The following is a 13714-nucleotide window of genomic DNA, read 5'->3' on the forward strand; positions in this document are numbered from 1 at the left end:
GAGCATAATGAAATCCAGATTATGAGAGTTACAAAGTCTTTTGAAGGCCATTTTTTGTCGGGGCTGGCCAGCCCCCTACAGTTAAAAGAGAAGCCTTTCATGGGAAACCTGAGGCAGGGTTCCCCTTTGCTCTAAGGACCTGGTCGATGGGGGCTTGAATACCAGAGGCCGCCTTAAAACTGGTTCGCTTGATGGCTTTAGATATGGAGGATTACCTGCCTCGAGGGGCTTTAGGGAGAGGGGGGGAAGGGGGTTGTCCTCCAATCCATAGGCATGGAGGGAAGGGGGTATGGAAAGCAAATTGTATCGATCAAAAGAGCCAAACGTCGAGGCCCAGGGGGTATCATTTGAAGGGAGAAGACTGTGAGTGCAAGGGGAGGGGAGGGGAGGGGGAGGGGCAGAAATCACCGGGCAGATTAATTGACTCAGCTTAGGGATGGGGGAAATGACATTCGAGGTAACCAAACTAGAATTAGAGACATCAATTAAATTAACAGACAGAGAAATAGAGAGTGGAAGAGAGGAGGTACCCGAGAGTCCTATGCTTTCTTTGGAGCGAGCCCTGGTGCTCAGTGCCACAGAGTGGAAGGAGTCAGGCCCTGGGCGGCTAGAAGGAGTGGGAGGTTGTCTGCTAGTAGTGTTGGATAGTCTGGTCTGCATGTCCGAGAGTTCAGCCATACCCAAGTCTGTTTGGGTGGAAGCCACTGCTACCCTGATAGGAGGGGATGGTCTGAGCCCTGTAACTAAGGGGAATTCCTTGTATAGGTGGCCCACCTCATGGCATTTTCGGCACCTGAAGGGGATGCCCTCGTAATCCAACTCCTGCCAGCGCGTAGTAGAACCCAAATGGAACTGATAACTCTCCACCAGGCCGTCCCTGGTGTCCAAGTGAACTAAGATACGAGCCATCGCCAGGATACCAGTATCCATGTAGGACCTATCATGGTCGAGGTAGGTACCCAGGTCATCACCGATAATCCTGAAAATTTCCTCAGACCAGAACTGTAGTGGGAGACTGGGCAAGCGGACCCATATCGGCCCAACACCTAAACTTTCCTTTTCAGGGTCGAAAAGAGTAGACCATCGTTTAAGGAGTACTGGGGTCATTTCTATATGCCAGTATCGGGTGAGTATCTAGTTAACATCCTCGGGCTCGTCGAAGATGAGGGCAAACCATCCACGGGAAAGCGCCAACACTGCGGGGAGCTGAGGAAGAACGTTCCCCCATACCTCCATGGTCCATTTCTTCAGTCATCCTGGAGAGTAATTCTGGCCACGGACTTGACTGACCAGGACCGTATTCTCTATAAGGGCTGCCTTGTCCATGCCGATGCCTTCGCCGAAAACCAGTGATCTCCCTCGTTCCCGGGTTTTAGAGCACTTGGAAGTTTTAACTTTGGGGACCCTAGGGTTTTGGAGGTCCGGCTTGGGAATGAATTCTCTGCCCGGGCTGTGTTCAGGGTCCGAATCCCTTGTTGCATCGCTGTTTGGTCCGTTTTTGATAATGCCTTCGAAATACCCGGAGGGTTGGGGGTTATCCTTGAAATCGTTGAATCGCTGGGAGGCCTGTGAATAATCTGGAAGGATGTGCTGGAGAGCAGGGCCGCGGAGTTCTCTGTGAAGCTCTACTGAACCGAGGAGCGGTTCATCCTGAAACCCTTGGCTAGGTCCTTTGTCACCTTGTAAAGCTTCAGGTGCCTGGGGCTAGTTGTTCCAAGCAAGGAGGTCAGAAGGAGAAGGGATTGAAAGAAAGGGGGTAGAAGAGCCTTCAGTGGGGTTTAAAAAACCCTCAGTGACCGTAGCTTTCGGATGAGAGATCTCCAAGCCAGACAAAGTGGTTTCCATATCTGCCAGGCCGTAATTGACTTGGTCAACCTAGGCTGCCGGTGCGCTGTCCGTTTCCAAAGCAAACCCCCTTTGCGGCAATGGATGGGAGGCCACGAATATTTCGGATTCAGGGCAGTTGTCTGATGAATAATCCACGAGTTCCTCCTCGTAACCCTCCTCCATAACGAGGTTCAGTGCTGGTGGGGCTGGGACGCTAGGTCACAAAGTAACAGGCACAGCTTGCGGGGAGACAGAAACAATTGAAACAGTGCAGCAAAAAGCTAACCCTTAACCCATGGCAAGACTGTTAAGTTTTGGCTCGCAACTGTTAGAGCTCGGGAATGGTGGAGCGGCAGGACTCCCAAGACCAAATGAAACTGAGAAACGCGGCTGTGTAAGGAAGGGACTGGGGAAGGGGGCTCTACGTGAAAGGGAAGCCGATAGAAAAGCACTGTGGGGGTTGGCACCTGTCAATGGGAGCCTTTAAGCCTGTAGGAGCTGTCAGAAGGTAGAAGGAAAACGCCCTAGGAGTAAGCAGATGCCAGTCGAGAAGGATTAATGTCTGGAAGAGAGAAGCCGCCCGGTATCGAACCTCGTCGCTTCCTCCCTGGTTTCCTCATCGCTCTGAAAGCCAATCCACCGTTTTCATTATTATAATATATTATTATAACAATAACAATAAAGACCAATTATTTATGATAATTAATAACTATACAAATAATAGCAGCTATATTCTTATATATTTATATATTTATGATTATTATATTAATATTATTATAATAATATAAACTCATATTATTATTATTATTATTATTAGGCTTTAGTATTTTTAATAGTTATCTTAGGGTTTGTATACATTGAGTTTATAATATTAGTCCCTTTTGTTTATTATTACCTAAGGGTTTAATACTAAAATCCCAAGGGATTATGAACCAACGGGAATAATATTAAACAAAAAGGACTAATATTATAAACCCAACTCTTTAATATTATAAACCTAAGGAATTAGTGAACCCAACGAATAAATATTAAAAACCTAAGGGATGAAGAAGCACAAGGAACTAATATTACAAACACAAGAGAAACATAAAGATGACCATGATTGACATTATACACCCAAGTTAATGATAAACCCAAAGGATTAATACTAAAACCCCAAGGGATTATGAATCGAAGAAAATAATGTTAAACCCAAGGGACTAATATTATAAACCCAACATTGGTAAACCCTAATATAAATATTAGAAAGACAAAAATAAACATGGTTTATTTTCATGGTGAGAGAATCCTTGTCACAATGTGACATTCAACCATGGTTCGCCATGGTTGCCTATGATTCTCAATGGTTGGCCATGATCGATATTATAAATCTAAGGGAATTATAAACACAAGGCATTGATATTATAAACCCCAAGGAATAATAAAACTAAGGTATGAATACAAAAGCCCCAAGGGATTATGAACCCAAGGGAATAATATTAAACCCATGGGACTAATATTATAAACCCAACATTGTTAAACCCAAATATAAACACTCCAAACACTAAAATAAACATGGTTTATTTTCAAGGTGAGTCAATCCTTGTCAAAATGCGACATTCAACCAAGGGACTAATATTATAAAACCAACATTGGTAAACCCAAATATAAATACTACAAATATTGAAATAAACATGGTTTATTTTGACGGTGAGACAATTATTGTCACAATGCAACATTCAACCATGGTTGACGATGTTTGGCTATGATTGACAATGGTTTACCATGATTTATATTATCAACAAAAGGGAATAATAAACTCAAGGGATTGATATTATAAACCCAAATGAATAATAAACCCAAGGGATTATGAAGCCAATGGAATAATATTAAACCCGTTGGACTAATATTATAAACTTCATATTGAGTAAAGGAAAATGTCAATACTACAAAAACTAAAATAAACATAGTTTATTTTGATGGTGAGACAATCCTTGTCACAATGCGACATTCAAACATGGTTCACCATGTTTGGCTATGATTTATATTATAAACCTAAGGGAATAAAAAAACCCAAATTTTGATATTATAAACCCAAATGAATAATAAACCGAAGGGAGTAATACTAAAACCCCAAGGGAATATGAACCCAAGGGAACAATATTAAGCCCAAGGGACTAATATTATAAACCCAATATTCGTAAACCCAAATATAAATATTACAAACACTAAAATAAACATGTTTTATTTTCATGGTGAGACAATCTTTGTCAAAATGTGACATTCAAGCATGGGACTAATATTATAAACCCAACATTGGTAAACCCAAATATAAATACTACAAACACTAAAATAAACATGGTTTATTTTGATGGTGAGACAATTCTTGTCACAATGCGACATTCAACCATGGTTGACCATGTTTGGCTATGATTGACAATGGTTTACAATGGATTAATATGAAAACCCCAAGGGATTATGAACCCAAGGGAATAATATTAAACCCATGGGACTAATATTATAAACACAACATTGTTAAACCCAAATATAAACACTACAAACACTACATTAAACATGGTTTATTTTCATGGTGAGTCAATCTTTGTCAAAATGCGACATTCAACCAAGGGACTAATATAATAAAACCAACATTGGTAAACCCAAATTTAAATACTACAAATACTAAAATAAACATGGTTTATTTTTATAGTGAGACAATTCTTGTCACAATGTGACATTCAACCATGGTTGACGATGTTTGGCTATGATTGACAATGGTTTACCATGATTTATATTATCAACCAAAGGGAATAATAAACCCAAGGGATTGATATTATAAACCTAAATGAATAATAAACCCAAGGGATAAATACTAATACCCAAGGGATTATGAAGCCAAGGGAATAATATTAAACCCATGGGATTAATATTATAAATTTCACATCGAGTAAAGGCAAATATCAATACTACAAACACTAAAATAGACATAGTTTATTTTGATGGTGAGAAAATCCTTGTCACAATGCGACATTCAAACATGGTTCACCATGTTTGGCTATGATTTATATTATAAACCTAATGGAATAAAAAAACCCAAATTTTGATATTATAAACACAAATGAATAATAAAACAAATGGAGTAATACTAAAACCCCAAGGTAATATGAACCCAAAGGAACAATATTAAGCCCAAGGGACTAATATTATAAACCAAATATTCGTAAACCCAAATATAAATATTACAAACACTAAATAAACATGTTTTATTTTCATGGTGAGACAATCTTTGTCAAAATGTGACATTCAAGCATGGGACTAATATTATAAACTCAACATTGGTAAATCCAAATATAAATACTCCAAACCCTAAGAAAAATATTATAAAAATTGAAATAAACATGATGTACCATCATTGATTTTCATATTGAGACAATCCTTATCACAATTCCATGTCAGACCATGGTCGACATCATAATAAACCATGTTTGACTCAGGAATAATAAACCCAAGGTATTAATACTAAACCCCAAGGGATTATGAACCAAAGGGAATACTATTAAACAAAAGGGACTAATAATATAAAACCAAGGGAATAAAAAACCCAAGGGATTGATATAATAAACCCAAAGGAATAATAAACCCAAGGGATTATTATTTATTTTCATGGTGAGACAATCCTTGTCACAATGTGACATTCAAGCATGGTTGACCATGGTTGGCTATGATTGACAATGGTTTACCATGATGGATATTATAAACGTAAGGGAATAATAAACCCAATGGATTATGAACCCAAGGGAATAATATTAAATCCAAGGGACTAATATTATAAACCCAACGTATATAAACCCCAAGACAAATATTATAAACATTAAAATAAACATGATCGACCATCATTGATTTTCATATTATAAACCTAAGGGAATAGTAAACCCAACTTATTTACATTAATACTAAAATCCCAAGGGATTAATACTAAAACCCCAAGGGATTAATACTAAAACCCCTAGGGACTATGAACCCAAGGGAATAATATTAAGCCCAAGGGATTAATACTAAAACCCCAAGGGATTATGAACCCAAGGGAATAATATTAAGCCCAAGGGATTAATATTATAAACCCAAATATAAATACTACAAACACAAAAATAGACATGATGTACCATCATTGATTTTCATATTGAGACAATCCTTATCACAATTTCATGTTAGACCATGGTCGACATCATAATAAACCGTGTTTGACTCAGGAATATTAAACCCAAGGGATTAATACTAAACCCCAAGGGATTATGAACCAAAGGGAATACTATTAAACAAAAGGGACTAATAATATATAACCAAGGGATTGATATAATAAACCCAAGGGAATAATAAACCCAAGGGATTATTATTTATTTTCATGGTGAGACAATCCTTGTCACAATGTGACGTTCAAGCATGGTTGACCATGGTTGACTATGATTGACAATGGTTTACCATGATGGATATTATAAACCTAAGGGAATAATAAACCCAAGGGATTAATATGAGAAACACAAAGGAATAATAAAATGAAAGGATTAATACTAAAAGCCCAAGGGATTATGAACCCAAGGGAATAATATTAAATCCAAGGGACTAATATTATAAACCGAATGTATATAAACCCCAAGAAAAATATTATAAACATTAAAATAAACATGATCAACCATAATTGATTTTCATATTATAAACCTAAGGTAATAGTAAACCCGACTTATTTACATTAATACTAAAATCCCAAGTGATTAATACTAAAACCCCAAGGGATTAATACTAAAACCCTTAGGGACTATGAACCCAAGGGAATAATATTAAGCCCAAGGGACTAATATTATAAACCCAATATTGATAAACCCAAATATAAATACTACAAACACAAAAATAAACATGGTTTATTTTGATCGTGAGACAATCCTTGTCACAATGCAACATTCAAACATGGTTGACCATGGTTGGCTATGATTGACAATGGTTGACCATGATTGATATTATAAACCTAAGGGAATAGTAAACCCAAGGGATTAATACTAAAACCCCAAGGGATTATGAACCCAAGGGAATAATATTAAACCAAAGGGACTAATATTATAAACCCAACGTATATAAAGCCTCACACAAATATTATAAACATTGAAATAAACATGATCGACCATCATTGATGTTCATATTGAGACAATCCTTATCACAATTCCATGTTGGACCATGGTTGACATCATAATAAACCATGTTTGACTCAGGAATAATAAACCCAAGCGATTGATATTATAAACCCAAGGGATTAATACTAAAACCCCAAGGGATTATGAACCAAAGGGAATACTATTAAACAAAAGGGACTAATAATATAAACCCAAGGGAATAATAAACCCAAGGGATTGATACAATAAACCCAAAGGAACAATAAACCCAAGGGATTATTATTTATTTTCATGGTGAGACAATCCTTGTCACAATGTGACATTCAAGCATGGTTGGCTATGATTGACAATGGTTTACCATGATCAATATTATAAACCTAAGGGAATAATAAACCCAAGGGATTAATATGAGAAACCCAAAGGAATTGTTGTAGCTTACATTGTGTTTAAAGTTTATTTATTAGTTATATCACTAATGGAGGTCTAAAAATCATTGCAGGGGTTCATCGTTAATGAAGCTCTCTTATTTTCTTTACATCTGCAGAGTCCAAGGGAAATGAAGTATTTTGTTTATTATACTTTGAAATGGAAAAATAAAGAGGTATAAAAGAATCGGCCCCGATATAGGCAAGGATTAAATCAACTCATAATATAAGAAGTTATATGGAGTGGTCCCCTTATATATATATGACTAATGCAAATAAATTGAAATCGAAAAGTGTAGTGGGCAGGTTATTACCACAGGAATCACCGATTCCCGATTATGATGAGTAGTGCGGACCTGAAATGCATTTAGATTTTGTTGTAAACTCTCGACAGGTCCGCAGTTATATGTATGTACACATATAAAGATTGCCGATTGCGATTAATTGTGGCAGACCTGAAACATATGTATGTTATGTTTAAAAGATCGACGGGTCCATAAGGCACTGAATACATATGTTGGTGCATTCAATGATTGCCGATTGCGATTTGGGTAAGCCAGACCCGAAACATATTTACATTATGTTTTAACAGCTCGGTAGCTCTGTAAAATGTTGAATGCATATGTTGGTGCATTCAATGATCAACGATTGTGATTTGTGATCGCGGGCCAGACCTGAAAGGTATATTCATTATGGTTGCAAGTCTTGTTAGGTCCGCCGTGTCGAAAAGTCTTTTTATGATTGCGCATTTTATATATTTCAATTATAAAGAGATTATAGTAGAAATGATTATCGATTGCGATATGGGTAAGCCGGACCTGAAAGCCTATGTATTACATTTCATGACTGTGGCGGGTCCGTCATATCGACGATATAATGTCTCTCTCTCTCTCTCTCTCTCTCTCTCTGTCTCTCTCTCTCTCTCTCTCTCTCTCTCTCTCTCTCTCTCTCTCTATATATATATATATATATATATATATATATATATATATATATATATATATATATATATATATATATATATATGGGGAAATGCCGATTGCCGATTGCGATGAGGGGTATGCCTTGACAGTCATGCTAACAGTATTAAAAGTGGGAAAAACACATTTTATGTTATATTTTCAAAAGCGCAGATACAAAGGATTTATATATAAATCCAATATTATTAAGCGTGCATAAAGGGCTGATTGCGATTGCGACTGATTGTGATTGTGATTGCGATGGTCTGAGATGTTCTGGTCATACATGTACTAAGCGTTAAAGACCAAGTTTCCAGGTCCTTCATTTAATTGTCATGTAGATAGATTTGAACCATCCTTGGTTTGTTTTCTTTGTATTTGACCATACAAGATTTGTTTTCTTTCTACTTGACCATACAAGATTAGGACCAAGCATAATTGAATTGTGCTTAATCAAAACATCATAGCAACAACAATAAAGTTACCAATCACAATTGCTTTTGAAATAAAAACAAAAAAATGGAATAGCAAAAGATAGAATAAGAAGACAAATGAATAAAATAACAACAACCTCACACCATCACTAACTACTACTAGTTGGAAGATTAACCAACATAATCAACTAAAAAACAAACCCATTGGAATTCAATTTTTACTACATCCATTCGATGTTGGGTACATCCATTCAATGTTGGTACTAATGCCTCAAAACTTTTCATAAAATTTTATAAATTTTATATAATAAGTATCAATGTCATTAAGTCTCCAAATTTTTTTACCAAAATCCTCAAACATTCAATAAGATTCACAAAATTTTAAATTTCTTAAACATTCAATAAGATTCATAAAATTTTATATAATAAGTACAAATGTCATTAAGTTTCCAAAAGTAAATTTTATATAATAAGTATGAATGTCATTAAGTTTCCAAAAGTTTTTACTAAATTCCTCAAGATTGCATGAGATCTCTTAAACATTCAATAGGAATGTCTTCAAGAATGTCTTTAAATTGCATGAGATCTCTTAAACATTCAATAGGAATGTCTTTAAATTTAAGTGATATTTCAAGCAATTTTTTTATATAATTTTCAAAACTAAATTGTAACTAAAATACATAATTGATTTATTCTATTTTTATTAAAAAATATATATATTAAAAAAACCTCATTCGAATCAAAATATTTTGATTTTAATTAAATAAATCAAATCAGTACACAGTGAAAGTATATAATATATTTTCATACAAAGAAAAAAAAAAACTCAATTCAAACCAAAACATGATTTTAATTAAATCAAACCCCTGGTTTAGTGATCCATTTAATTTATTTCATACTTTATTATCATTTATTATTTTTAATGTTTTAATAAAAATAAAATAAAATTTAAATCATTATTACTTTAAATCAATATTTTATATTATATTCAGCCCGTTGTTATTTGAATCAATCAGCGTATTCTCACGTTGAATCAATTTTTAAATGAAGGAATTTTAAGACTCGGACATCCACAAGAACAAGAAGCTGTGTCCGACATTCAGGATAAAAATGTCAATTTATAATATTTTTTTAACTTTATGAAAATGAAGGCACATTTATAGGCACCCTGAGGTTTAGGGTGAGGCTGTTTGGGGACCGTAACAGTGAGTACTCCATTTTCTATTGTCGCCTTCACCTCCTCCACCTTGGCATTTTCCGGCAGACGGAAACGCCGAAGAAATTTCCCGTGAGTTCTTCAGTTCTTCTTCTTTCTTGCGCTCGCCACTTATATGCAGAACTCGGCCGTCTTCCACCTCAATCCTTACCTCCTCTTTCTTCAAACCTGTCAAGAAAGAAAAGTAAATGCAAATCCCGCCCTCAGAAACAAAAGAAACATGAACTCTTTAAAAGACGTGATTAAATTAATACCGGGAAGATCGGCTTTGAAGATGTGAGCGTCGGAAGTTTCCTTCCAGTCAATCTGAGTGTTGGCTATGGTTGTCGCCTCATCCCTTGCAGGATGCCCAATATCCCTAGAAAACGCAGAAGCCCCTCCTTCAAAAGGATCCCATAAATTGAGAGAGAAGGGATCGAAAAAACTGGATCTCCTGCCAAAGAAGAGAGGAACGAGAGACATGCTTGCAACGAATATCAACTCTTAACGAAATCAAGAATTGGAAAATTTATACTGCAAATATTAGATCGTGCAACACCTGAACATTTTCTTCTTTGTTCCGATCAAAGAAGGGATACCAAAGGAGCGGATTCCAGACCTCCGTCTGCCGACGTTGCAAATTCAAATGCTTCAATGCTTCAACCGTCATTGTAATGGATGAAACGTGTATGGATGATTGTCGCGCATAAATGCTTCAACTGTTATTAGAATGGATGAAAACGTGTCCTTATGCTTTAACCACTCATACGTTTCAGAATGCAAAGAGACCATTTTCAAGGACGGGTGTTCGACACTAATTTTTTTATTTCACTTTTTCTTAATACTACACATGGGGTTATCAACAATTAGAGGCATAGTGAATTTTTAACCATGCTTTGTAAAAAATTAATTTAAGTATGTTTTAAACATGTGATCTAGACATGTAAGAAAATTACTGTTGCGAATTTCATTCATTGATTTAGTGACGACTACAAGAATACACTGTCATCTTCCAATTCACGGGCATCTTCCAATTCAACCCATCCGATCAAAAATAATTAAAAAAATGAGTAAGTTGCCGCCTATAGATGTAAATATAAATATAAACCCAAAACATAAACCAAAAATTTACACAATATAAACCTACGTTGCGTTAGATCAATAAAAGGAGGGTTTCCCTATCAAAACAGGACTTCATTGATAGGATGCAAATATACTTCACTGATAGGATGCAAATATGCAAGTAAAAATTGAACGATTCTAATGATATGTTGCCCAATCCATCCAGTAAAAACAGCGAGAAGTAATATGTTATAATTTTAACACCAAGAGAGAAAACTATCATATTATACTTTTAATGACAACAAGTGTAACTATTAGATTTTCTCTCTGTATTCGAATGTCAACCTTTGTAAGATACGATCCCTGGATTATTACATATCATACAGTTTTTGCAGACACATTTACAATTTGTTTCAGGCTAAATCTATCTTCATCCAAAAAGCCAAACCAATTAAAAGTTGGTCGCAGTCCATATGGTCATAGCTGTGAGAATAATCAGTAGTATGACCAGTCGGCCATGCACGTGGTTTATCATAAAATAAACCTCCATTGTCCTGGGGCAGCAGCCTTATATTACGATGTAGACCTTTCAAAGTTCAAACCACCATTATTTATTGCAGACATCTTCGAGGGGAGGCATTCAAGGCATCTTGTGAAAGATGGGCAATGTAGGCATCGAGGCTCCAGGCCGTCTAATACCAAAACTCTTTATATTACACAGAACACGAGGATCATTACGCATGTTTGTTGTTCCACCGTAAATCTGATTTGAGGTGGAAAGTGTTGGTCATTGCTTAACTGCTCCATTGCAGTAGGAATCAAGGTTTCCATGAAGCCGTTTTCCAACAGTATTGAAGTGCAGGCAAAGAGCCTTCACTTTTTCTTCAGTTGGAAGAACCTTCCCATCCTGGCCCAACAACTGCTGAATACAATGATGAATGATTTTTTCAGGTATCATTCTCTGCTTGAAAAGCTCCCCAATAATCCTGATATTTCCCAGACTGCGAAGTTTTACCATGCTCACCTTGTCACGGCGTTCGGCTTCTTGATCTGGGGTAGTCATTTCTTTGCTTTCAGCTTGCAGATTATCTGCACCTTCAAATGTTGCTTGGCAAGTGTTAAGAAGAATCTGCCTGAACGCTATTGGTTTTCCATCTGGCACTTCAATAGAAATGGAGGGAGTGAGCAACTTAGTTCCCAGCACAAGTCAGCATATATCGGGCAAAATATTGGTTCTGTCACTACGCTGTCAAAAATAAGAGATGTTACTCCCACCAGAATTTCTGCTGAGTTAATCCCTGAGTTTATCAGTTGATCGTTGAGAACATCAAACTTTTGGGGAGTTAATTTGTTCAGAATCCCCATGGCAGTTTTTAAAACTCGATTCTTTTCTTGGAAATGTGTCTAAAAGAAAATCGAAAGAAGAAAAGAATGATACATTCGAAAATATGTTACAATGCTCATGATATAGCATCACTGGGTGAAGATCCCAAGGTAATGCACTATAGTGGTGATCAATGAGAAGACTCAACACCTAGAACAAGTTCCGGAGATAACTAGTCAGTTGCGGAGTTAAAGAAGGAGCAAATCAAGGAGTAAATCATGCAAAAAGAATCTTGCATGCAATCCCATGCTCTAACTAAGAGTCCGCATGTAGGTGTGTAGTAGTTCCAACATGCAAAATGAATCTTGCATGCACTCCCATGATCTAACTAAGAGTCTGCATGTAGGTGTGTAGTAGTTCCAACACCCCCCTTGAACACCACTATGGGGAAAAATAGAAAATGGGCCCTGGCAACTAAGGCCAAAGGTCACCCAAAATACAGTGCAACTTGTACTAAAATTGAGGAAAGAGGGAAAATCTTGTGGGCAAAACCCCCCTTCAAAATACAATGTAATCAAAAGAAAAGAGGAAGAAAAATACAATTGCTAATTAATCGTGTCCTTCACTCCAAGACGATCGCGCAAAGAGCAAAACTTCTGCTCAGTGAATGTCTTGGTGAAGATGTCTACAGTCTGTTCTGCTGAAGGATAGAACTGCAAATCAATGACCCGATCATGTACTAAGTCTTTGATGTAGTGCATATGGATCTCTATGTGCTTTGTCCGCTGCCGCTGTACTGGATCCCTGCAAAATTTGAGAGTGCTCTGGTTGTCACACCAGATGACAATGGGCTGGTGGAACTGGACACCCAACTCAGTGAGGAAGTGCTATAGCCACAGAGCCTGAATGGTGATGTTGACTACTCCTCTGTACTCAGCCTCAGCTGAAGAGAGAGCAATAGTAGCCTGCTTCTTGCTCGACCAACAGATAGGGCCAGATCCTAGACTGAGTGAATATCCGGAGGTGGACTTGCGATCAATGCTGTCTCCCACCCAATCAGAATCTGTGAAGCCAAGGAGATTCAATGCAGTGCCTGTTGCATAGTGAATCCCGAAGGTGATGGTGCCCTGCACATATCGGAGGATGCGCTTGGCAGCATTCCAGTGTAGCTCATGCGGCTCCTGCATGTATCTGGAAACTGCCCCTACTACATATGAGAGATCTGGTCTGGAGTGGGTGAGGTACAATAAGCTCCCCACTAGCTGTCGGTAGAGAGTGCTGTCAACTAATGGAGTGTCACCTCCATCCTCAAGGCGGACCCCAGACAGAAAAGGAGTCGGTGCTGGC

General features: G+C 37.2%; 2 pseudogenes across 1 annotated transcript; both read right to left on the reverse strand.

The window, feature by feature from the left end:
* Positions 1 to 2115: 2115 nt before the first annotated feature.
* On the reverse strand, positions 2116 to 10464 carry LOC149255900 (18.1 kDa class I heat shock protein-like; annotated as a pseudogene). Its single transcript, XR_016265511.1, has 3 exons — positions 10257 to 10464; positions 9954 to 10170; positions 2116 to 2294 (listed from the first exon to the last, which is right to left on the reverse strand). The product of XR_016265511.1 is annotated as an 18.1 kDa class I heat shock protein-like (transcript).
* Positions 10465 to 11830: 1366 nt separating this feature from the next.
* Positions 11831 to 12408, reverse strand: LOC149255901 (eukaryotic translation initiation factor pseudogene; annotated as a pseudogene).
* Positions 12409 to 13714: the final 1306 nt, after the last annotated feature.

This window comes from Pinus tabuliformis, chromosome 7 (assembly GCF_031772625.1).
Source record: "Pinus tabuliformis cultivar Carrire ecotype Pingquan chromosome 7, CPIR1, whole genome shotgun sequence".
NCBI classification, from domain to species: Eukaryota; Viridiplantae; Streptophyta; class Pinopsida; order Pinales; family Pinaceae; genus Pinus; species Pinus tabuliformis.